This window comes from Myotis myotis, unplaced genomic scaffold (genome assembly GCF_014108235.1).
Source record: "Myotis myotis isolate mMyoMyo1 unplaced genomic scaffold, mMyoMyo1.p scaffold_m19_p_2, whole genome shotgun sequence".
NCBI lineage: Eukaryota > Metazoa > Chordata > Mammalia > Chiroptera > Vespertilionidae > Myotis > Myotis myotis.
In genome coordinates, this window is record NW_023416324.1 from 149,070,785 (window position 1) to 149,084,838 (window position 14,054).

Below are 14,054 nucleotides of genomic sequence, written 5' to 3' on the forward strand. Positions count from 1 at the left end.
CTAAACCAGCAGTCGGGCATCCCCCGAGGGGTCGCGGATTGGAAAGGGTGCAGGCTGGGCTGAGGGAACCCACCCCCCATGCACGAATTTTGTGCGCTGGGCCTCTAGTATTTTAATAAACTGCCGTGATAATTATTCAAAGTGTGTGTATATATATTGTTGAGACATCCTATAGTATTGCCAGCTCTCACACTTACCCCCCAGTTTGTAAGTGGTGTCTCACATGTGCTTCAGATAGTTCTTTCAGTAACCAAAAGCCATATGCCCCTTTCTTGTTCTGCTCCAGGCTCACTCAGAGATGCCTGGTCCCAAAGCCTCCAGTGCATTTGGACTCACATGAAGGTACCCTACATCAGCGAGCAGAGTCCATACTGATTCTCTCTCATGCAGGGTGCTGCTTCATTCCTGGGTGTCAGTATTGGCTCCACTGGGCCCTGATGCTACTGGGTCTGGTCCCAGCCCCACCCTGGTACTGCTTCTTTTAGAGTGCTGTTAGAAGCCACTGCCACAATATTCCTCTCTCCTCTCAGCACACCACCACCACTAACTGTGGCTGCTATCACTCCTGCATATGAACCATCAGGGAACCTGGCCCAAAGTTGTATGGGGCTCTAAGGACAACGAAATAGCCATTATCTCTGCCTTGTGTTCTTCTCTTTAGTGAGCTATCACAAAATGGCTGTTATGGCTGCAAGCTCTACAGAGCTTTTATTGAAATAGCCGTGATGAGATCAAATTAACACACAGATGTTCACAGCTTTTTCTTCTTTTTATTTCCACTTAGCTTCTTTGCTTCCCTCCTCTGTGAAGAGATAAAGGACAAAATCTAAGTGGTTGCTTGAGAAAAGCAATCAAGGAAATAAAAAACACATCTCCAGCCCAGGCCAGTGTGGCTCAGTTGGTTGGGCATTGTCCCATGCATGCACAGAAAGGTTGCCAGTTTTGTTTGTTTGTTTGTTTTAAATTGCTTTGTTGTCTGTTTAAAGTATTACATATGTCTCCTTTTTCTCCCATTGACCCCTCCCCAGCCACTCCCACCCCCAGGACATGCCCCCACCACCCCAGTATCCATGTCCATTGGTTATGCTTATATGCATGCATACAAGTCCTTTGATCTCTTGCCCCCTCCCCCCACTCCCCAAGGTTGCCAGTTTTATTCTCGGTCATGGCACATGCCCGGGTTATAGGCTCAATTTCTCATAAAAGGCAACTGATCAATGTTTTTCTCTCACATCAATGATTCTCTATCTCCCTCTCCTTTCCTTTGACGCTAAAAATCAATAAAAAATCCAAAAAGAAAAAAAAAATCTCCAGGTGAGGTGGAGTGGGGGGCATATGGTAGAGGCATATTGTGAATGCTGTGTGCAGAGGAGAGGGGAGGCTGATGGACCAGGATAGAGAGGACAAGAGTATGTAGATGAGAAAATTCTGTTAGGGTGCAATAATGAGAGACTTCCAGGGATTTGGGGATGCTCAAAAATTTGGAGAGTGCAGGAGGCTTTTGTTAGAATAGCTGTGGACTAAGTTTCTCACAAGATGTTGGAAAAATAAAGAAGTATTAAATTTTAGCCTGGATCAGTGCAGTTCATACATACTATGTAGTTATTTCTGTAGTTTTGTACCAAACATCATTTTATCTCCACCCTATTTCTTTCCCCTCCGTAGACTAAGGTATGAGTTCATACAGACTAAATCAGGAGACAAATGTAAAATAGACACACCAGGATGTATACAAAATTTCCACTGCCTCACCCGTCGGTGTGTTCAGTGGTTGACTCAGTGGTTGAGAGACGACTCTTGCACCAGGAGGTCCCCTGTTCCATTTCCAGTTAGGGCAGATGCTTGAGTTGTGGGCTCAATCCCCAATAGGGGGTGTGTAGGAGGCAGCTGATCAGTGTTTCTCTCTCATTAGTGCTTCTATCTCTCTCTCCCTCTCCCTTCCTCTCTCTGAAATAAAAAAATATATACATTTTTTTAAAAAAGTCCCACTGCCCCTTAAGCCTGGGGTTTCATGGCCAAGCCAAGCCTGATTGTGTATCTCCTGCCATGAGATGAATTCTCAACAAGACTACCCTCAGTCTTATAAACTTCTGGTAGATCTGCTTCTGAGTTGACCAGAGTTAGCCAGCCTGGCCTGAGCCACAGCCAAAGGAACAGAGTTTAGGCGCACTGTGACCCCCACCATTCTCACTTTCAATGAAAAGCAGAATCGCCATTTGGATCAAGCCAAGTAACTTTCGCTTTTGCACTTGAGTTCTTTGGGTGCCAGTGTAAGCTGACACTTTCATTGTTTTCTCATTCCTTCACTCCAATTTTATAAATCCCCAAATTAATTCAGAGCAGCTGAAGATGAATCTGCTTCAAAAGGCGACACACTTCCCAAAGTATCCCCGTTGATTTAAAGACTGATTTATTGTAGACTGTGGGCTCACCAGCTTTTAACTTCATTCTGCTTCCCAGATCGGCATCTGTGTTTGTTTAAAAGCCACAGGCTGAATTACTCTTAGAATCATGGAAGCCATGTGGAAGGCCCAAGGGCCACATGGCTCTGCTCCTGAAGTGACACTGTGGGTGTTTATATCACTTGTCAGGTTGGGATTTGTTTTGTGGAAATTGATTAAGCTCAAGGATTGAGTCTGCAAGTTTCCTGGAAAAATGAATCTCAGAATTCTCAGTGACATGGAGTTTTCTCAGGCATGTCAATATGCGTTCCTCCTAAAACCAAAGCTGAGATGAAGCCATTTTCTGAGAGCAAGGAAGTTAGATGTAATTTATGTTTTCAATGTTTATTGCATTCCTACCATGTGCCAGCATGAGGTACAGGGGTCCCTGAAGTCTCCATTCTCAACTCAAGGAGTTCACTACTCCTACTAAGGGAGCAGATAGCTACCCGCCACTAGACAGAGTGAAATACACGGGTGTACTCAAGGTGTGTGCCTGGATTCTGATGGATTGGTGATCAGGTTTTGGCTGTGGAGGGAGGAGCAGCCTGTGGAAGAGCAGAGTGAGGTGAGGATACTTAGCCATAAGTATTTACATCACTTCATGAGGGGAGGCACTTGGCTTAGAAACCTTTACAACTGCTCTTGGTACAAGTCCCTGCTATCTTTCCCCAAATGCCCCCTCCCCGAGTTAGTGTGGTGGTTGCATATCAAAGCATTTAAAGCACTTTTGAAATGAGAGATGCCCAAATCCCACCACAGACTGACCAAAAGTGGATCTTAGGGTGGGGTGAGGGTTGGGGATCTCTATTTCTTAAAGCTTTCTTTGCAGAGGTGTCCTAGAGATTCAGCCAGGCAGTCTAGCATAAGACTTTAGACTGGCCTCTGAAAACCATTGCTCTAAAAGTTCTCCCCAAATGGCCCCAAACAAAATCCCTTAGAGTCCTCCATTGGAGCAGGGTGAGTACCCCCTGAAGTGTGCCATGTGACATCATCTGCCTTTAAAATTTCAGCTGCAAGCCCAATCTGATGCCTGGGCAGAAGATGGTATAGGCCAGTGGTCGGCAAACTGGGGCCCTTGAGTGTCGCTCTTCCACGAAATACCACGTGCGGGTGTGCATGTACAGTGCGATTGAAACTTCGTGGCCACACTCAAGGAGCCAAAGAGCCACATGTGGCTCGCGAGCCGCAGTTTGCCGATCACTGGTCTAGGCTCAACTTGGAAGTCCCCCAAGGCTGTCTTGATACTATCCTCCATGTCTAGACTCTCATTTGCCACCATCAGATCAGGTAAAGCTGTTTAGGACACAGGCAATCAGACCACCATGGGCCATAGGGTAAGTAGAAGAGTCCAGCTTTAGTTTAGCTTCAAGGTTAGCTCTCAGCTCCTGCATACATTCCTGAAAGTATTTATTTGTTAGTCAGGTTGAGTGTTCCTACTCCTCTTGTTATTTGAGGATATGCAGCTTAAGCCACTTGCTAAGATAAATGAGCTGACCGAAAACTTACTTTGCATCCCTGAACCTCAGACGTCATAGGCACCCTGACCACATGCACTTCTCTTGCCCAGTATCAACATGGTAACAGGGCAAGACACCTGGCTTCAAGTCCTGACTGTGCTACCATGTGTCTGTGTGACCTTGGGTATCTCACTTAGCTTCTCTGGGTCAATTTCCTTGTCTATAAAATGAGGTTATTGGACTGGAAAATTGTCAAGATCAGAACCTTTTTTCATTGGGGTAGTGGAGGATTAGTAGTGCTTTGGAAATGGTTATAAATTGACTTACATAGATATTGTACCTGCCAATATTTTTAGTTAGAAATGTGACTACAAGAAGCAATCATTTCTCAAAAATCACTTTTATTAATTAAAATGAGAAAGGAGAAAATAGCCAAATATTTATTCAATGTCTATCATGCACCAGACATTGTCTTGGAGATAGTTTCTTTTGTGAGCTCATCTAACCCCTCTAAAAAGCAAGGAAAATTCATGTTCTAGGTAGAAGACCTTGTAAAATCTTCATCTATATATATACTAGAGGCCCCGTGCACAAAAATTTGTGCACTCGGCGGGGAGTGGGGGGGGGTGTCCCTCAGCCCAGCATGTGCCCTCTTGCAGTCTGGGACCCCTCGGGGGATGACTACCTGCTGGCTTAAGCCCACTTCCCGGGGGATTGGGCCCAAGCTGGCAATCAGACATCCCTCTGGCAGCCCAGGAGCCCTCAGGGGATGTCCACTTGCCAGCAGGGAGCAGACCTAAGCTGCAGTCGGACATCCTTAGCACTGCTGAGGAGGCAGGAGAGGCTCCCACCACCACCACTGTACTGGCAGCCATCAGCCTGGCTTGTGGCTGAGCAGAGCTCCTCCATGTGGGAGTTCACTGACCACCAGAGGGCAGCTCCTACATTGAGCGTCTGCCCCCTGGTGGTCAGTGTGTGTCATACTGACCAGTGATTCCCAGTCACTCTGTTGTTAGGGTCAGTTTGCATATTACCCTTTTACTATATAGGATAGAGGCCTGGTGCATGGGTGGGGGCCGGCTGGGTTGCCCTGAATGGTGTCCTGTATCAGGGTGGGGGTCCCACTTGGGTGCCTGGCCAACCTGGATGAGGGGCTGATGGCTGTTTGCAGCTGGTCACACCCCTTCAGGGTGGGGGTCCCCACTGGGGTGCCTGTTTTCAGGCTGGCCGGTGACTGAAGCTCCCAGCCTCTCCTTTTTTCTTTTTTTTTTATTCTGGGATTTATTTACCTTCTATAATTGAAACTTTGTTGCCACTCCAGCTCTGAGGCCAGAGCCTGCTGAAAGCAGGTATCTGGGGTTTATTTAGCTTCTATAATTGCAACTTTGTTGCTTAGAGTGGAGCTCAGAGCTGGGTCATGGCAGGCGGGGAACCTTGGCTTTCTCCATCACTGGAGCAAGCAAGCCTCCTGTTCGCTTCAGCTGGGTGGCTGCCGGCCGCCATCTTGGTTGGGTTAATTTGCATATCCTGCTGATTAGCCAATGGGAAGCGTAGCGGAGGTATGGTCAATTACCATGTTTGTCTATTATTAGATTAGATGAAAGGCTAATATGCAAAGTGTCCCCTCGGAAGTTTGACCGGGAGACCAGGAGTTTGATGGCTCACTATGGCATGCACTGACCTCCAGGGAATGGCCCAGAATGAAGGAAGGCCCAGGCTGGCAGCCAGAAGGCCCCGATCAGCCCTGATTGCCAGCCAGGCCTAGGGACCCTTCCCATGTACGAATTTCGTGCACTGGGCCTCTAGTGCCAAATAAGAAAGCAGACTCAGACATAAAATAATTTACCTAAGTTTACAGAGTTAGTAAATAACAGAAATAGGGCTCAAGTTCATGTTTTGTGTTCTACATCCAGTGCTGTCGATAGCTTAAATTCTATTATAATCCTGCAGGTGGAAGAGGCTTTTCCCTATAATTGAACCAGCCCATCTACTTCAGTGGAGAATGACTGGCTTACAATTCGGGCAAGCACTGATATTTGCCTTTCATTTCCTTCAGAATTCTCCATAAGGCTTACATTAGCAATTCATTATCATAGTTACCAAATGAATGTCCCTGTCCCCTTTCTGCTCTCACCAGCTCTCCTTTCTTAAAGAGGAAAAATAAAAATAAACCATATCTATGTATTAAGATGAAATTAATGTTGGATTTTTAATCATGTAAATGCCAGCAAAAATCTCAAGTTTAAAATCCCAAAGCAAACATAGCTGAGCCACTTGTATTATCACAGGAAGAAATTAATTCTATGCATGCTAATGAGAAATTCTAAGTATTTGCTAAGGTATTTTCTGCCTTCCTATATGACTAAAATATCTATGTTCAGACTGCATTAACTTTTGAAAATTTATTTATTTATTAAAAATCTTTATTGTTGAAAATATTACATATGCCCCTTTTTACCCCTATTGACCCCTTCTATTTTTGGCGGGGGCTGAAGGACCCAAGATGGCCTCATTTACTTAGAGCAGCGGTTCTCAACCTGTGGGTCACGACCCCTTTGGGGGTTGAACAACCCTTTCACAGGGGTCGCCTAAGACCATCGGAAAACACATATGTAATTACATATTGTTTTTGTGATTAATCACTATGCTTTAATTATGTTCAATTTGTAACAATGAAAATACATCCTGCATATCAGATATTTACATTACGATTCATAACAGTAGCAAAATTACAGTTATGAAGTAGCAACGAAAATAATTTTATGGTTGGGGATCACCACAACATGAGGAACTGTATTAAAGGGTCGCGGCATTAGGAAGGTTGAGAACCACTGACTTAGAGCCTTGGTACTGGCTGCCAGTTGGAGCATCTTGTTTCTTTTCCAGTCATCAAAGACAGTAAGGACTTTAGGTTGTCAAACTCCAGTTGACCTTGATACCTGGCAAATGTTTAAACAACACGACTGTGGACCTATTGTTTTGAGTGATAGAAATGTCTCTTGTGAACTCTACTCTGACTACCTATCTACCTGTCTGCCTATTTATCTATCTATCTATCTATCTATCTATCTATCTATCTATCGTCATAACTGTAAGCACAGTCCTTCTAGTCTGGATCTGTGATATTTTTCAGGAATTTTACTGTCTATTTTGTTATCTTAATTTCTCTGGTTTGGTTTCAATATAGACTCAGGAAGGCCAATAGATAAAGTAGATATCACTGGTTTGCGGGAGTAATTGCTTTAATGAGGGGTCTGACAAGCTTCTGTTAGTCCCCAGGAAGCATGGCAGAAGGCACTGTGTTTATAATTGACTCTAATCCCCTCTAATCTTTCACCTTAACTTCATGAAGAATTAAGTGATTGATTTTTTTTTATTTCTTGAAAGAAAATAAAGACCTCCTGGGATGAAACCTGGCAGTTGCCCAAAGACAAAGGGACAATCAAGGTCTGGCACCATTTGTATTTGGATGTTGTGAACTGTCTTGATCTAATCAGGCAATTTCTCTCCCACTTCACAAATGCTAGTTCTTGGTTCCTAATTGAGCACTAGCATGATCCTGGGTCAGAGGTTAGATAGAATTTCATTACCATGTCTTTACCTCAATGCCAGTTACCCGTTAGACACAACATGGCAAAAATAATGTAGGCAAAGATTATTCTTTAGTGTCCTGCTTCCTCTAAGGATCATCCCTCACTTCCTGACTCCCAAGTCCAAGGCCTGTGGTTCTCAGTTTGCTGAGCTTAGGCTGAAAGCACAACCCTTTTTCTCCTCACTCCACTCAAAAGAGCCACAGTGTGTAGTCTCCCTCTGACAAAGCCAATTGCCCACATATATTGATGTTAGCTAGTACAACAATGAGCTATTAGAATAAGGAGCAGCTAAATTTCAAATTGGATATTATTCAACTCCTTGTTTTTTAAGCCACTAGTGAAATTACAGCAAAAAGTATGATCCAGTGGGAATGGTGAACAATGGAGGGAAAGTTGACCTTCTCCCTTTTCTCCCTTCTCCCCTTCAGCCTTCCTGTTCTCCCCATTCTTCAGCTACCTTCCTAGTTTCCATTACAGCCTGCATACCCCATAGTCAGCAAATTTACTTGTCTCCCCTTTTCCTTCTGTACCTGGACCTCTCAACCTTCTAACGTCACCACCTTACAAGCAGTAACCGCCTGTCACACATTCTCCTCTCCTGCTCCCTGACAGTAAGTACCATTGATTCCAGTCCAAAGTCAACCTGTCATCTTGCACCACATCCTCATTTCTGCTCAGGAACCCTTTTCTTTATTTCTTTGACCTCCTGTCCCCATCCTCCCAGTTGCTAGTTCAAATCTTCCTGCTTCATTTTCCTCAGGGATCCTCTCACTGATGTTCAACAAATGCCCCACCTTCTCTTCTATTTATATCCAAGGTTGAAGACTCAAATCTGAAGGTTTTTAGCTTCCTTACCTTCTACATCCTATTACTAGCATTTTTCACCATAATATTGTTCCTTTGTTAAAGGAGAACCACTTTGATTTTCCTTTTCAGTCTGATTATTCCATCTATGTTCTGGAACTCGGCTTCTTAATCTTATCCCAGATACGATCCTTTATATTTGCCCCTTTTTCTTGAATTATTAGTCTCTTCTTCTTTACTCTCTGCTTCTTCTCAGCCTAAAATAAATGCTACATTATCAAAATTCTATCCTAAAAGTACTTAACTGCTTTCCTCTCCTGCTACTTCTGACTCTGCTTTTTATTTCCAGAAGAATTTTCTACTCTCAGCCTTCATGCACACTATTCCTTTGCTACTGCTTGTTTGAACTTGCTGGTGAGAAACAGAGCAGGAAGGTTAGACAAAGAAAAGAAGAAAGAAAACAGAACTTCAGGTAGATGATATTGTGGAGTGGAAGGTTGAATGGCATACAAAGAAGAATGAGAAGAGCTGTCTGCACAAGTGTGTATGGAGGTGGGGTGGTGGGAGCAAAAAAGTACTGCTCTGGACTTGCCTTTAGAAGTCAGAACAAATTTCACAGGAACCCCACCCTCCGAGCAAGGGAAGCTGGGATAGGAACGAGCCAATGTTCCTTTCCAGCCAGGCGACCCCTTAACCCAGTCAATTCCTGGGTGTGTTGCTGGGACAGAGTGGAGCCCCAGTGCAGCAGGTATAGGGCTGGCTTTGATCCTCCTGCCAGGCACTGCTGGGCAGAGAAATCAGTCAGTTGCTGATGCTATGGGGCCCAGAAATTCTAGATAAAGCTACCAGAGAATGAAGGTATCTTCTGATTGGGTGGTGTGATGCCTCTCACCTCTCCCCACCGGCCCATCCACCCACACCTTCCAACCCAGGTACTTCTGTTTTGACAAAGCACTATTAATTTCCAGGTTTTGTTCTGATTCAAAGTTGTCTACTTTTTTCTCTGTGCCTGTGCCAGATGATGTCATTTTTTTTAAATTAATGGAAAATGTTTTTGGTCTTCCACTTATCTGCAAACTTCAGACCTATCATCAAACTTATATTTTTAAGTAAAAAGAAAGCCAGACCAAGGCTTAAGTATAACTCAAAGAGAAGAGGGTACTTTATTATTTTGTCACACTGAAGCCTTGAGCCAGACAAATCAAGTTTATGTTAGAAAGGATTAAAGAACCAACCCTACAACATGTGGATTTGGGGGCATATGTCACATTGAATATAGGAAAGAGCAGAATATCCCATGATTGGGTATAAGGGAAATATCAGAGGCAAGTATAGTCAATAAAAACCTAAAAGGAAAGGAAACCAGTGCCAAAAGAGCCCTTGAGTTTTTCTCAAGCAAAGGAAACGAAGCTCCTCACTCAGATAGACAATACTGCCTGAGTAATACCATCATAAGAGTATTTACCTTTATGTTCTCACTGTCTTTTATGCTATCATTATTCTAGACAAGGATCATTTCTCTCTGGTTTCCATTGATCCCCCAAATATCACCAACACATAAACACTAACTCGCTTAGGGAATTCCACTGGCAGCAGAGCCCAGGGAAATTGTGTCATCCATTTAAGATGTCTCACGTCCTAGACACACTGGTATCCTGGGCCATTCCTGGCTCCCTTGGAAGCAATGAGCAGACAGTACAGGAAGCTGTCAGGAAATCCAATATCTAAACACAATATGAGATTGTGGCCCCAATCTAATATGAATAGATTCATTTTGCTTTATTCCTATTCTGTCACCTGCTTTGTGGGAAAAGTAAAACATGATAAATCAGAATATTTTGGCCACCTCTGAGTACATATTGATTCATCATTCCCTGAATATTTATGAGAATGTGAGCTCCTAGCCTCTTTATGCCTAGTGTTTTGAACCATGTAAATTTGTGGAGAATGAGTGTTTTAATCATCCCTCTTTTCTATCAAGGTGTTACAACCTTCTTCTGCTGCAGAAACTTGAAAAACTTCCTCAAGTTTAGTTTAAAAGACTCAGTTGCTGAATAATCTAGTGCTAACTTAAATTCACAAATGAATTTGATGGAGATGTAGACATTTGTATGATCTAGATTAAATAACATAGAACCAACACCATGCCAGGAAGTAACTGGGGTAGGAGCATTGGTTAACTTGCCTATGACTTCCACAGAACCTGGTTTTAATAAAACTTAAATTTGATTTGTTCAAAATTGCTAAGGAGGCAAAATGATAGAAAATATGAGATTCTAGCCTCTTCCAGTTTAGAAGTTTTTTTTAAGTCAAATTTATCTATTAAATTGTAAATGTCTTTTATAGTGTCTCTATGCTCCAACCAGTACATCTATATATTGGATGGCTGTTTACTTTAGATTTTTATGTAAGCTCCAGAAAGCTCTTCCCATTAAGCCAATCACTATAGCAGGCTATGATTAATTCACTGTAACATTGATTTTTAAGGATCAGAGAAAAAGCCTCCTTAGTGGAGGGCGGGAGAGCATTAAAGGATTATATAGGCTGCATCTGCCAGAGCTAACATATTCACTCATATAATTTATTGTAATTTTTTGTTTTACATGGCCTATCCATCTCTATATTTTATGGATATCTTATGCTTCATAACTTAATGGCAGGCCAAGCAGACTGCATAATGTTGAGATCTCTCAAAGTCATTTAGTGATGACCATTAAACTTATCTTGAATCAATGAACTAGAGGCCATATTCATTTGTGTGATCTTTAGCAGTTTACTATTTTATTGATGAGGAAATGCGAATCCAAAAAAGTTAAATGACTTATCTACATCACTGAATTGGGAAAAAGCTTTGTCTGGAAATTTTCCTTCTCTTACCTCCTCTCCTTAGCATCTTATTTTTATGGACTTTATTGTGGCTTCATTAGCTATACTATGAGCCAGGCTCTGGACTGAGTACTTTTATATATGCAGTCCCATTGAATTCTCATAACAACTATACTGAGGCTCAAAGAAGTTATTTGACCAAGGTTATTAACCGAACATCTAGTGAATCTCAGATTTTAAATTAAAGCTAATTTCAATCCACACCTTAAGTTCCTGACCATGCCCCATACATAACATTGCTTAGAAAGATGACATTGTAATATTCTCTCTCACTCATCTCATTTCCCCAATGTCTCTCTTAAGGCAAAATGTGATTTTCTAAACTATTCCTCTAAGCTCAAATCCTTGTCTGAAAAGCACTTTTCTTAGCCACCTTTTGCTCCATACATCATTGTCTGTGTCAGGGACTCAAAACATAGCTGGGGACTTCAGTTAATGATGGATAGCACTAACCAGAACACAGATCACTTTTCTCCAGCTCTTTTGAATCTGCTGTTGACACAAAGAGGAAAAAAATTCAAATTGTTTTCATTAAGGGAAGAATTGGGCAATAAATACAAGTCAACATTTGGCAAAAGATTGTTGTTGTTATATTTTGTGTTAATTTAACAGGTCATTTTACCGTAGCTTTATTTTGGTGCCAAGGACTGTATATAGCATCAATCTTCACACCCACCTGTTTTACAGATGATAGGACATAGCATCTCAGAAAGTTTAAGCATCTTCTTTAGGTTACAGAACAAAATGAAACAACTCTTACGATTTCCTTTTCTTTTTTCATGAGATCTTTGATGAGAGCCTCTCTCAGGCATTGCCAGTAGGGGGAGCTCTATCCCATAAGCTACACCTCATTTGCATATGACTAAAGAGACATTTTTTTAAGCCTTTCTCTGAGGAAGAAAAGAGTCCTCAACTATCCTGCTGCACATTGTTTGACTGGTGGTTTCTGAGGTAGTAGGCTGGGCAATGAAGGGTGAGCCTTGCTCTAGTACAGGTCGGCCTGTAAAGAAAGCCTGTGACCTCTCCTGTTACATTAACTGAAGACCACATAGCTGGTATGCTGCACATTACCTGTTTGTCCCTCTCTGGATCCTTTGGGAGGCTAAGCTGTGTGGACTGTGTAAACGAGGTCTCTTGATCTCTGGCTTCAGCAAATGAGTGCAAATAACTATCTGACCTAACTCTCCTTTTTCCCTCTAAGAGAATGAAGTCAGGATATTTATGTCCCCAGCTCCTTTCCTACCTGAGGGTTTGCCAGTTTGCACTTCTATACTGAGGCCACATTCCTGTCAGCAAGTCCCTCCCCACAACTACTCTCCTGCTGACCCTCCCCCATTTCCCCTCAGTTCTGGGGGAGAAAATGGCTTCCCCTTGGTGGTAGTCCTTAGAACTATGTCAACCCTTGTCTCCCCTACACCCAACCACAACTTCATAAATGAATTACACATTAAACTCTACCCAATTATCACTTTTGAGTGTGCCTTCTGTTTTCTGCTGGGATAAAATTGGCTTACCATGTCTGGAGTAATGCAGCTCCCAGGGAGCTATAACTTTAGTGAATGCTAAGCCATAGTGACAGCAAAGATTGCATTGTGGCTTTTCTGATATTTTTAAATACTATGTGTCTATATGTAAGAGCCCTGGATTTTATCACATTCATTTTCCCATAGTTATAGCATTATACCCTTTAACTCTCTGGTTATCAGAGAAAAAAATCTTGTCTGATAGACATTGGTAGGCTTAGATTTGTCACCCTAACTTCTATCTTAAGAACTGCTATTGAATTTCAAGTCTTATGTGACAAGATTTCTTTATTTTCTCCAGTTGATTTGAGCACTTGAAAAGTCAGCCAGGAAATGTCTTTAAACTTTATATTCACCATGTCAAGGTACATATTGTCTGTACTTTTGTCAGGGAACATACTGTCGGCTCTTTTATGAGCTGCTAGTTTTTTTAGTCTTATATCCTTCCCAGGAGGCCTAAAGGTCATATTGGTGGTGAATCCAACAGAGGTCCTTGAACTGCTCATACTTATAGAGGTCACCCCTTTCCATGATAATGCTGAAATGGCGTAGGGAGAGGTTCTTTATCTTTATCTCTGAGTCAATCCTACTGCCTGACATGTAGATGGAGTCCAATATTTGTCGAGGAATACGTTGGAATAAAAAAATGTCCTATTTTTAGGACTATTTAATTAGTTTATTTCAATATTGTAAACATTGTGAGATAAGTATGCTATATTGTTGTTCCCCTTGATGGGAAATGGTATTACTTAGTCAAGAGAGTATCACCCAAAATATGTACATAGTACCTATGATGTGCCCACTACCATTCTGAGGACTGGGGTTAGAGCAGTGAGCAAGGAGACACCATAACATGCACTCTGCCCAAAAGCACAGCCCAAGGTAAGGGTCTGTTTACCGGTACTTTGGACTATTATTCTCTGGAACAGGAATGGGAAATTTAAAAAAAATAAAGCAGGAAAAAAGAGAATGCCAATCCAAAGGTGCATTATTAAGCATTTTGCACCATGGACAAATGTGTCTGGGTACCCTGGGCACCCTCTGAGGAGCCATGTAAAAGACACCTTGAGATCAACCACCTAAACATCTGAAGAGGAAGGATTTATACACCAGCTCCTGCTCCCATGGGTCATGTGTTTTCTTGTGGGCTGTTGACTTCCATGAACTTCCAGGGTTGTGCATGTGTCAGGATGGATGAGGCACTGTGTCTCTGCCCCAAAGATGCCACCTCAGAAAGTGGGAGGCATTCGGAGCCTCTGAGGAGAGGTGCCGTCAGGTTGTGCATGTGAATAGTTGGTTGCCTTCATAGCAGCTGGAGTAAAAGGGCATTTGGGAGGTAAAACAGAT